The sequence below is a fragment of the Dermacentor variabilis genome, chromosome 10, assembly GCF_050947875.1.
Source record: "Dermacentor variabilis isolate Ectoservices chromosome 10, ASM5094787v1, whole genome shotgun sequence".
In the NCBI taxonomy this organism is placed as follows: domain Eukaryota; kingdom Metazoa; phylum Arthropoda; class Arachnida; order Ixodida; family Ixodidae; genus Dermacentor; species Dermacentor variabilis.
The window spans coordinates 32,710,296-32,723,518 of record NC_134577.1 but is presented as its reverse complement, the minus strand read 5'-3'; positions in this window follow the sequence as shown (position 1 = coordinate 32,723,518).

Below are 13,223 nucleotides of genomic sequence, written 5' to 3'. Positions count from 1 at the left end.
TAGAACTGAATTACATATGACAGGCATCACCGTGGATTTGGCCCGAATACGAGTGCAACATAACTCCGGCCTCGATGAAGTGTTTAGCGATGCAGAAATAACAGCAGTCGTGCACACCCCCAACACCAAATCGGCACCGTGGCAGGAGGACCTTACAAACAAGACACTCTGAAACCTTGACAACGCGTCCATTGGAAAACTAACAGAATATATCAACGAGTGCTGGAAACAAGCCCAGATACCGCAGCAGTTCAAGACGTCACAAGTCATACTTATTCCAAAGACTGGCAAACAACTACAAATCGGGAATCTAAGACCAATATCGTTCACTTCCAGCGTGGGCAAAAATATTCGAGCACGCCTTCCTCGCACCTCACCAACAACCTAGAAGACAATGATTTGCTCCCAAAGAAACCTGTTTACACAAGACGCCATGCTGTAACTGAAGCACCAAGTAATAGCCGAACCAGGGAGATTGCCTCGAGCCATCTTCGGGCTAGATGTGAAGAAGGCATTCAACAATGTGGCACACCAAACCATAGTGCACCAATGAAAACCTTGGCTTGGACGATCGGACGTACAACTATATACGAAACTCCTTAACAGATAGAGAAGCAAAAACCACGTAGGAGATCTGATGTCCGAGATAGTGCGTATTGGCAGTGCCGGCACACCGGAAGGAGCGGGTATATCTCCTATCCTCTTTAACCTGGCTTTTATTGGTCTTCCAAGAAAACTACAAAGAATCGAAAGATTTAAACACAATATCTATGCAGACGAAATACCGCCATGGATAAACGATGGCAGTGATCTATGAATTGAACAGACACTACAAGAAGCAGTTGAAAATGTCGTGAAATACCTAGAAGATACCGGTCTAACATGCCCGCACGACATATCTCAGCTATTGCTGTACAGACAAACGCTAACGGGAGACCTCCCAAGAACCACAAAACACAAACCTACAAAGACATACTACTCACGACCCAAGATGGAAAACCCATATCCAAAGTCGAGAAAATAGGGGTGTTGGGAGTGATCATAGAAGCCAAGTGCACCAACGGAGACGCCATGCGCAAAATCGACGCCAAAGTTTCTCAAACGATGCGATTGATCAAGAGAATCACCAACAGGCACGAGCGAATGAAAGATGCAAGCGTCATGAAAATCATCCAGGCATGCGTCATAAGTCAGATGAAGTATGTGCCGGCATACCACAGATGGCGCAGAAAGTCACCGCGATCGCCCTGGCACCTAATTCAGCTGGGAGGACCGATTTTCGACCGCATTACGCGTGGACGGCAGCCATCGGCGGCTTCGCCGCTACTCTGTCGACGTGGCTTCCCGCGTGCGCAGCGGGCAGGAATTTTAACAACATGGAAGTATCGGTCGAAGTAGAATACGTTACACAGGAACTCTACGAGGATAGCACCGGCTGGCGTCCGATTATACGACGTAAAGCCAAGGAATCAACGCCAGAGGGACAACACGTGTGACACCACTCGACAGCAGAAGGCAAGAAGAAGATATAACGGAATATACGACACATCACCAAGGCCAGCGGAATGTCGTACCTACCCAAGGAGCAATACAAGAAAATAGTGAGACCAAGAAGGGGGTTTTCGAGTCTCCAACTACACGAGTACCCACATTGTCCAAAGCATCGTCATTGCAGCCAGCCTACCTCAAGAGGCTCAGAAGCAAGACACGATATGTATCAGCGCTCAACAAAACATAATAATGATCAGTACCACCACAGACACACCACACGCCAACACATACAAGAAGATCGTCTGCACCAGGACGAATACACAAAAATATGAAGCCAGCGTTTACGAAGCAGCCCTAGACAATACATCGAAAGGGGCGATCCGAGGCGTAGGACTGGAAAACAGCGGAAAAGATATCGTGAGAAAAGTATTAACTGCAAAAAATCATCCAGCAATCACCGCCACGAGAATGGGCAACACCACAAACACGATTGTGGTGTTCGACGCACACAAGGTCCCAAGCTACATGAGATACGGTGCGACCTGGTTGAGGTGTGCACTATATAAGTAACTGGATATGTGCTACCAATATGGACGATTAGAACGCAGAGCGGACATGTGTCCTAATTCTGACGACAAGATTTGCCGAAGATACGGGTTCGCGGATCCTCCCGATAACCATGAATGCGAGGCTATGTATCAGTTAGGCTACATCGATCACCCTACAGCAGATCGAGAATACAAGGCAAGGTACAACATCCCCTTCCTGGTGAAGAAACGTCGCTGGGAAAGAATTAAATACGACATAAAGAAAAAGAAAACTACACGACGCAAGATGAGCCGCATCGCCTAATCATCCTGAAGAATCGGACGGAACCCCCTTCGAAACCTTCGAAAGAAAGGCGTAGCAGATCCAGGTCTAGGAGCAGAGGCAGGTCCAAGACCAAGGAACCCAAGACCCAAGACCCAAGACCAAAGACAGATAAAATCAACCTAATTCCAAAGCCAGGAAAACACTACAAATCGGGAATATGAGACCCATATCGTTAACTTCCTGCGAGCGCAAACTAATGGAGCATGCCTTCTTCGCCCCTCACCAATAACATAGAAGACAATGACTTGCTCCAAAAACAATGATGGGACTCCAAAGAAACTTGCCCACACAAGACGTCATGCTGCAACTGAAGCATCAAGTAATAGACGAAACAGGGAGATCGACTCGAGCCATCTTCGGGTTAGATCTCAAGAAGGCATTCGGCAATGTAGCACACCAAACCACACTGCACCAAATCAGCTACCTTTGCTTCAGTGAGCGGACGTACAAGTATATACGAAACTTCTTAACGGATAGAGAAGCAAAAATCATGGTAGGAGATCTGATGTCCGAGAAAGTGCGTAATGGCAGTCAGTGCAGGCACACCGCAGGGACCTGGTACATATCCAATCCTCTTTAACCTGCTCTCATTGGTCTTCCTAGAAAACTACAAAGAATCGAAGTACTCACAATATCTATGCTGACGGCATACAGCTATGGATGAACGATGGCAGTAACCTATGGATTGAACACACACTACAAGAAGCCGTTGAAAATGTCGGGAAATGCCTAAAAATCACCGTTCAAACATGCTAAGCCGAAATATTTGAGCTGTTGCTGTGCAGACCAACGATAAAGGGTGGCCTCCCAAGAACCACAACACAAAACTACAAAGATATACAACTCATGACCCAAGATGGAAAACCCATACCCAACGTCGAGAAGGGTGTTGGGAGGGATCATAGAAGCCAAGTGCACCAATGGAGACGCCATTCCCAAAATCGAAGCCAATGTTTCTCAGACGATGCGATTGATCAAGAGAATCCAAAACAGGCACGAGGCAGGCGTCATGAGAATCATCCAGGCTTTCGTCAAAAGTCAGATCACGTATGTCTCGGCATACCACAGATGATGCAGCAGCAGCCACTGAAATCGTCCTGACCCCTAATTACGCTGGGAGAAAAGATTTTTGACCCCATTACGCGTTGACGGTAGCCGTAGGAGGCTTCGCAGCTACTCTGTCGACGTGGCTACCCGCAAGCGTAGCGGGCAGGAATTTGAGCAAGATGCATATATCCGTCGAGTGAGAAGACGTTACACAGGAAACTACGAGGATAGCACAGGCTTGAGTGCGGTTATACAATGTAAAGCCAAGCAGTCAACGCCAGAGTGATAACACGTGCCATCCAAATCGACAGCAGAAGGCAAGAAGAAGACACACAGGTGTAACCGACAGATCACCAAGGCCAGCAAAATTCCTTACCAACCTAAGGAGAAAACCAAGATAATAGTAAGGCCAAGAGGACTTTTTCGAGCCTCTGACTGCACGAGCACGCACATTGTCCGAAACATCATCAATGCGGCCAGCCTACCTAGAAGAGAATCAAGAGCAAGAAATGATATGTATCAACTATGACAGAGCGTAAAAGTGATCAGTACCCCCACGGAAGAACACGCCGACAAGTACGAAGATCGTCTGCATCAGGACGAATACACAGGAATATGAAGCTAGCCTTTACGGAGCGGCCCCGAACATAAATCCAGTGGAGTGATCCGAGGCATACGTCTGGAAAACAGCGCACAAGACATCGCGAGAAAAGTAATAACTCCAAGAAATCCTGCAACAATCGCCGCCAAGAGAATGGCCAACACAGCAAACATGATTGTGGTGTTCGACGCGTACAAAGTCCCAAGCTATGTGAGGTACGCTGCGGCCTTGCTGAGGTGTGCACTACACAAGAAACTGGACATGTCCTTCCATTGTCGACGATGAGGACAGAGAGCGGACGTGTGTCCTTATCCCGACAAGATTTGCCGAAGATGCGGGTTCGCGGACCCTCCCGAAAACCATGAATGCATGCCTAAGTGTCAGTTGCGCTACATGGATCGCCCTAAAGCACATCGAGAATGCAAGGCAACGTGCAAGACCTCTTTCCTGTAGAAGAAACGACGCTGGAATAGAATTAAACAAGAAAAAGACAAACAAGAAGAAAACTACACGACGCAAGATGAGCCCCATCGCCTAAGCATCAAGAAGAATCAGCCGGAAACCCCTTCGAAACCTTCCAAAGAATGGCGTAGCAGATCCAAATGCTGGAGCAGAGACAGATGCAAGACCAAGGAACCCCAAATATCTGGAAGCACCGCACCAACGGTGTCCTGGACAAGCGCTGTTAAGGGGTAGTGCGCGGAGGCGTAGGCTGTAGCCAGTCATAAATTAGAGGAACCGCTGGCACAGCTAAAACATGTCGTTGGAGCAATGAAACAACAAATAATGGAATTGAGCCGGGAGAAAAAGATAATAAAAGAAGTTCACAAACACCCATTTGAAAAACGAGAACAGAGCGCAGGTAAAATAACCACAATGGATAGCGAGAATGTGAACATGGAAATCAATCGCGATACGCCACAACTTAAACGCAAGACCGCTTAGATTATTGACAACGGAACCAAACCAGAGAAACTAAATCTGCAAGCATAAGAAAGGAACGTCCAGAAGAATTTGTACCCACATTTGAGAAACATATAGAAGAATGCAAGAGGCAGATAGAAAAATCAATTAGGGCGGTCATGGTCAGCACAGTAACACAACAACTACAACACGTACAGCAACATCTTGAGAATATAAAAGCAAGAGTAACGAGGCTAGAAGAAACAATCGACGCTGTAGCCCTTGCAAAGAAAATGGAAACAGTACAGGGAAATTCCAAGTCTTCCTTACTGCGCAAGCCGTCGATACTAGACCCTACGGCCTCTGAAACCACAACATAATCATGTCCAGGAAAAGAAAAATTAGACATACCATATCGCAATGGAATTGCAGAAGTTGCCGAAATAAAAAAGGCGAATCTGTAACAAAACCTAGAAACGAAGGACAAGCCAGACGTAATAATTCTACAAGAGATGAATGGTCCCTGCAGACTATCAGGGAAACAACCCATAGATAATGCCGTAAGAGAAACCTAGAAACCTTACCAGCCTAGTCACAAGGGACCGTACGGTTGCAGTAGTCAAAAACATATTAAACATGCTAATTGAAATGTTACCACCAAAGAAGGCAAATATATTCTAAACGTATACAGCAGTCCAAAGTTCAAGAGACACAGATCCTTAACACTATTCAAACGCACGCTCAACATAGCACGTGACCGAAAGGTTATAATGGGTGGAGACTAACGCTGCCCGCGGCACGTGAGGGTCAAAGTACCTCCACACCAAAGGCAAAAATCTATGCCTCGACTCCCAGCAGGAAAGCCTAGTACTTGTCACGGACCCACCAACGTACACACGGCCACGCAATAGCGTCCGTGACGACTCCACACCAGACCTCACCTTCGCTAACAATATACAAACAATCGTATGTCTAAATGCAAACGAATACCCGAGGATCGACCACTCCCTAATCGAAATCCAGCTCAACGGAGGTGCTGACAAATGCACGGGTAATCAAATCAAATTAGTTGATTGGGTGAAATTAAGGAAAATGAGGGAAGAGAGGAACATAGAAACCATTACAAACAATGACCATTGGACAGCCAACCTAAAGGAAGACATCCCCAAATCAAAGCAGGTGATCCCGCAAGAGGCTAAGCTAGAAGCGATAGGCAGCAGGTTCTCGCACGTGTGGGAGGCCAAACAAGGGCTGCAGAAATGATGGAAAACGCAGAAACATAAGAAGAGATTAACGAAGAAGATAGTCTTACTAAACAAAGAAATAGAACAGTATGCACAACAGCTCCAAACACGACAATGGGAGAAACTACGTACGGAGATAGATCAGCAACTGAGCACAAGCAAGGCGTGGAGGTTACTCAAATATCTCCTTAACCCACAGGAAACAAAAACGATGCACAGGCAAAACATGCACAAGATCTTATAAGCGAATAAAGGAACCGAGCAAGAATTCTTGAAAGACGTCGAACTCAAATATCACAAGCATCGCCGCGTTTTCATCCAGAATACGAGGGGAAAAGAACTTCGACTTCGAGAAAGAGTTTAGCAATGGAGAAATAAGACCAGACCTGCACACACTCAACACCAGATCGCCACCGTGCCCAGACGCACTTACAAAAAAGACAATCAGAAACCTCGATGACACGTACATTGACAAACTAACAATATATCAACGAGTGCTGGAAACAAGCAATGATACCACAGAAGTGATAGACGGCACAAGTCACCCTAATTCCCAAGCATGGCAAACAACTACAAATCGGGAATCTAAGACCCATTTTATTAACTTCTTGCGAGGGCAAACCATTGGAGAATCCCTTGCTCGCCACTCACCAACAACATAGAAAAAAATAATTTGCTCCCAAACACAATGATTGGATTCCAAAGAAACCAAAAAAGAGGCAACTGAAGCACCAAGTAATAGACGAAACACAGAAATCGACTCAAGCCATCTTCGCTGTAGATCTCAAGAAGGCATTCGACAATACGGCACACCAAACCATACTGCACCAAATCAGCTACCTTTGCTTGCGCGAGCCGACGTACAAGTATCTACGAAACTTCTTAATAGGCAGAGAAGCAAAAATCACGGTAGGAGATCTGGCATCCGAGAAAGTGCCCATGGGCAGTACTGGCACACCACAGCGATCGGTTATATCACCAATACTCTTTAACCTGGCCATGATTGGTCTTCGTAGCATATTATAAAGAATAAAAGGACTTAAAACACACAATTATGAAGACGACATCACGCTATGGATAAACGATGGCAGTGATGGATCGATCGAACAGATACCACAACAAGCAGTTGAAACAGTCGCCAAATGCCGAGAAGGCAACGGTCTACCATGCTTGGCCGTCAAGTCTGAGCTGTTGCTGTACTGGCCAACGCTAAAGGGAAACCTCCTAAAAACTACAACACACGAACCAACAAAGACATACAAGTCATGACACAAAATGGAAAAACCATACACAAAGTCTAAAAGGTGAGGGTGTTTCGAGTGATCATAGAAGCGAAGTGCACCAACGCAGACGCCACTCGCAAAATCGAAGCCAATGTTTCTCAGACGATGCGGTTGATCAAGAGAATCACCAACAGGTACGAAAGAACGAAAGAAGCAAGCGTCGTGAGAATCATCCAGGTGTTCGTCATAACTCAGATCACGTATGTGACGGCTTACCACAGATGACGCAGCAAGTCACCGCAGTCACCCTGACACCTAATTCAGGAGAGAGGACCGATTTTTTATCACATTACGTATGGAAGGTAGCCGTTGGCGGCTTCGCCACTTCTCTGTCGACGTGGCTTCCCGTGCGCGTAGCGGGCAGGAATTTTAGCAACGTGGAAGAGAAGACGTTACGCAGGAAGTCTACGAGGATAGCACAGGACGGCGTCCGGTTATTCGACGTGAAGACAAAGAATCAATGCCAGAGTGACAACACGTGTTACCCCAGTCGAGAGGAGAAGGCAAGAAGATACAACAGCGTATACGACAGATCATCAAGGCCAGCAGAATGTCGTACCTACCCAATGGGCAATACAAGATATTAGTACGACCAAGAGCGGGTTTTCGAGTCTCCGACTACACGAGCACCCACCTTGTATAAGGCATCCTCAATGCGACCAGCCTACCATAAGAGACGCAAGAGCAAGACAAGATATGTATAAACAATCTACAGAACATCATAGTGATCAGTACTCCCACAGAAGAACACGCCAACTACAAGAAGATCGTCTGATCAGGAGGAATCCACAGGAATATGTAGCCAGCACTTACGAAGCTGCCCTGTACAATACAAAGCAGTAATCCGAGGCATACGACTTGAAGACAGCGCGCAAGATATCGTGAAAAAAGTAATAACTCCAAGAAATCCTGCAGCAATCACCGCCAAGAGAATGGGCAACGCCACAAACATGATGTCGTGTTCCGCGGATACAAGGTCCCAAGCTACGTGAGATACGGTGCGGCCTTGTTGAGGTGTGCACTATACAAGAAACTGGACAGGTGCTACCCATGTGGACGATTAGTACACAGACCGCACGTGTGCCCTAACCCCGACAACAAGATTTGCCAAAGATGCCGGTTGCCGGACCCTCCCGTAAACCATGAATGCAAGGCTAAGTGTCAGTTATGCTATATGGATCACCCTACAGCCGATCCAGAATGCAAAGCAAGGTACAACATACCCTTCCTGGTGAAGAAACGTCGCTGGGAAAGAATTAAAAAAGAAAGACACAAAGAAGATGAAAACTACACGGCGCAAGATGAGCCGCATCGACTAAACATCCTCAAGAATCGGCCGGAACCCCTTTCGAAACCTTCGAAAGAAGGGCGCAGCAAATCCAAGTCTAGGAACACAGCGAGGTCCAAGACCAAGCAACCTCTGATTTCTGGAGGTACCACGCTAACATCAACGGTGAGCTGCGCAAGCGCCGTCAAGGGGAAGCGCGCGGAGGCGCAGGGTGTAGCTAATCATAAATTAGAGGAACAGCTGGCACAGCAAAAACGAGTCGTTGCAGCAATCAAACGACAAATGGTAGTATTGAGTGAGGAGAAAAACAGACTGAAAGAAGACGTTCACAAACACCAAGTTGAAAACGAGAACAGTGCGCAGGTACAACAAACACAATGCATAGCCGGAATGGGAACATGGAAGAAAACAGCGATACTCCACAACTTAACAACAAAACCGCGCAGATTATTGCGGACAACGGAACCAAAGCCAACAAAACAAAAACTGCAAGCATAATAAAGGGACGTCTAGCAGAATTTGAACCCAGCCAGATGGAACAATCAATGAAGGCGGCCATGGTCAGAAAAGTCGCACAATTGTAACCCGTACAACAACATCTTGAGAATACACAATCAAGAGTAACGAGGTTAGAAGAAATAATCAACTCAGCAGCTCTTGAAAAGGAAATGGAAACAGTCCAGGAAACTCCCAAGTCTTCCTTACTGCGCAAGTTGTCGACACTAGACCTGACTGCCTCTAAAATCACAACGGGGTGTACAAGAACGTCCGCAGAAAAAGGCAACAATCTATGGCTCGGTTCCAAACAGGAAGGTCTAACCCTCGTCACGGACCCAGCAAAGCCCACACGGCCACACAATGGCGTCTGTGACGACTCCACACCACACGTCACCTTCGCTAAATATATACAATCGATAAGAAGTCTAAATACACACGAAGGCCCGAGGATCGACCACTCCGTAATTCAGGAAAATAAGGGAATAGAGGAACTTAGAAAACATTGCAGACATTGGCCCTTGGGCAGCAAACCTACAGGAAGACAACTCCAAATCAACGCGGATGATCCCGCAATTGGGTCAGCTGGAAGCGATAGTCAGCAGGCTCTCGTACATATGGGAAGCCAAACCAGGGCTGCAGAGAGGATGCGAAGCGCAGAAACTTGAGAAGAGATTATGGAAGAAGATAGCTTTACTAAAGAACGAAATAGAACAATATGCGCAACAGCGAAATCACGACTATGGGGGGAAGTATGTACGGAGATGGATCAACAACTGAGGACGACCAAGACGTGGAGGTTACTCAAATATCACCTTAAACCAGAGGAAACAAAAAAGGTGCACGGTCAAAAAAATGCACAAGATACTATACGCGCATAAAGAAACACCGCAATAATTCTTGAAAGAGGTCTAACTCAAATACATATGACAGGCAACACTGTGGACTCATCCCGAATACGAGGGGAAAAGAACTCCGACCTCGACGAACAGTCTAGCGATGCAGAAATAACAGCAGTCCTGCACAAACTCAACACCAAATCGGAGCCATGCCCAGACACCCTAAGAAACAAGCCACTCAGAAACCTGGAAGACGCGTCCATTGCCAAACTACCAGAATATATCGACGAATGCTGGAAACAAGCAAAGATACCACAGCACTGCAAGACGGCACAAGTCATCCTAATTCCAAAGCCGGGCTAACAACTGCAAATCAGGAACCTAAGACCCATATCGTTAACTTCCTGCGTGGGTAAAATAATGGAGCATGCCTTCTTCGCCACTCACCAAAAACATAAAAGACAATGACTTGGTCCCAAACACAATGATGGTATTCCGAAGAAACCTGGCTACACAAGACGCCACGCTGCAACTAAAGCACCAAGTAATAGACGAAACAGGGAGATCGACTCGAGCCATCCTCGGGCTAGATCTCAAGAAGGCACTACAATGTGGCATATCAAACCATACTGCACCAAATCAGCAATCTTGGCTTGGGCAAGCGGACGTACAACTATATACGAAACTTCTTAACGGATTGACAAGCGAAAATCACGATAGGAGATCTGATGTCCGAGGAAGTGCGTATTGGTAGTGCAGGCTCACCGCAGGAAACGGGTATACCTCCTATCCTCTATAGACTGGCTATTATTGGTCTTCCTGGAAAACTACAAAGAATCGAAAGACTTAAACACACACTCTATACAGACGACATACCGGTATAGATAAACGATGGCAGTGACCTATGGATTGAACAGACATTACAAGAAGCCGTTGAAAATGTCGTGAAATACCAAGAAGCCACCGGTCTAACATGCTCAGGCGACATATCTGAGCTGTTGCTGTACAGACCAACGCTAAATGGAGACCTCCCAAGAACCACAACAAACCTACAAAGACATACAACTCATGACCCAAGATCGAAAATCTATATCCAAATACGAGAAGATAAGGGTGTTGCGAATCATGATAGAAGCCAAACGCTCCAACGTTGAAGAAATTCGCAAAATCGAAGCCAAAGTTTCTCCGACGATGCCATTGATCAATAGATTCACCAACATGCACGGGGGAATAAAAGAAGCAAGCGTCATGAGAATCATCCAGGCGTTCGTCTTAAGTCAGATCACGTATATGTCGGCATACCACATATGACGCAGCAAGTCGGCGCGACTGTTGTGAAAGCTAATTCCGGTAGGACGACCGATTTTTTACCAAATTTGGCCGACTCTCTGTCGACGTGGCTTCGCGCTCGCGTAGCGGGCAGGAATTTTAGCAACAAGGAAGTATCCGTCGAAGGAGAAGACATTATGCAGGAAGACTGCGAGGATAGCAAAGGCTGGCGTCTACGGTTATAGGTCGTATAACCGTAAAACCAAGGAATCAACGCCACAGCGACAACGCGTGCCTCCCCAGTCGACGCGAGAAGGCAAGAAGAAGATGTAGCGGCGTATACGACAGATCACCAAGGCCAGCAGAAGGCCGTACCTACCCAAAGAGCAATACAAGATAACAGTAAGACCAAGAGGGGGTTTTCAAGTCTCCAACTACACAAGCAACCACATTGTCCAAAGCACCATCAATGCGGCCAGCTTACCTGAAGGGGCTGAAGATTAGGACAAGATATGTATCAACTATCAACCGAACATAATAGTGATCAGTACTCCAACAGAACATGCCGACAAGTACAAGATCGTCTGCATCAGGACGAATACACAGGAATATGCAGCCAGCGCTTATGAAGCGCCCCGGTCAATACATCCAAAGGAGTGGTCCGAGGCATACGACTAGAAGACAGCGCACAAGACATCGTGAGGAAAGTAATAACTCCAGGAAATCGTGCAGCAATAGCGGGCAAGAGAATAGACAACACAACAAACGTGTTTATGCTGTTCGACGGATATAGGTCCCAGTATACGTGTGATACGGGGAGGCCTTGTTGCGTTGTACACTATACAAGAAACAATTGGACATGTGCTACGAATGCAGACGATTCGGACACAGAGCGGACGTGTGTCCTTACCCCGACGACAAGATCTGCCGAAGATACAGGTTCGCGGACCCTCCCGAAAACCACGAATGCAAGGCTAAGTGTCAGGTATGCTACATGGATCACCCTACAGCAGATCGAGAATGCAAGGCAAGGTACAACATCCCCTTCCTGGTGAAAAAACGTCGCTGGAAAATAATTAAGCAATAAGGAGACAAAGAGGAAAACTACACGACGCAATATGAGCCGCATCACCCAAGCGTCCTGAAGAATCGGTCGGAACCCCTTTCCAAACCTTCGAAAGAAGAGCGTAACAACTCCAGGTCCAGAAGCAGAGCCTGGTCCAAGACCAAGGAACCCCAGATTTTTAGAGGCACCACGCCAACACCAACGGTGAGCTAGCCACGCACCGTCAAGCGGAAGCGCTCGTAGGCTGAGGCTATAGCTAATTATAAGCTAGATGAACACCTGGCACAACTAAAAGACGTCGTTGCAGCAATAAAACAAGAAATGATACTATTGCGTGATGAGAATCAGGGATTAAAGGAAGTTCATAAACAAGTTGAAGAAAGAAAATAGAATTCTGGTACAACAAACACAATGGATAGCGAGAATTTGAACATGGAAGAAAACAGTATTACTCCAACACTTAAACGCAAGTCCACATAGATCCACACAGAGAACCAAACCCTAGAAAACTAAAACTGCAAGCATCAGAAGGAAACATCTAGCAGAATTTCAACCAAGACCTGAGTAACAGATAAAAGAGCACATCAGCCAGATCGAAGAATCAATTGAGGCTGTCATGGTCAGCATAGTCGCACAACAACTACAACCCATACAAAATCTTGAGAATATAAAAGCAAGAGTAAGGCCGTTAGAAGAAACAATCGACTCTGTAGCCAGTGCAAAGGAAATGGAAGGAGTCCCGGAAATTCCCAAGTCTGCCTTTCTGCTCAAGCCGTCAACACTAGACTCGATAGCCTCTAATATCACAACATAATCATGGACAG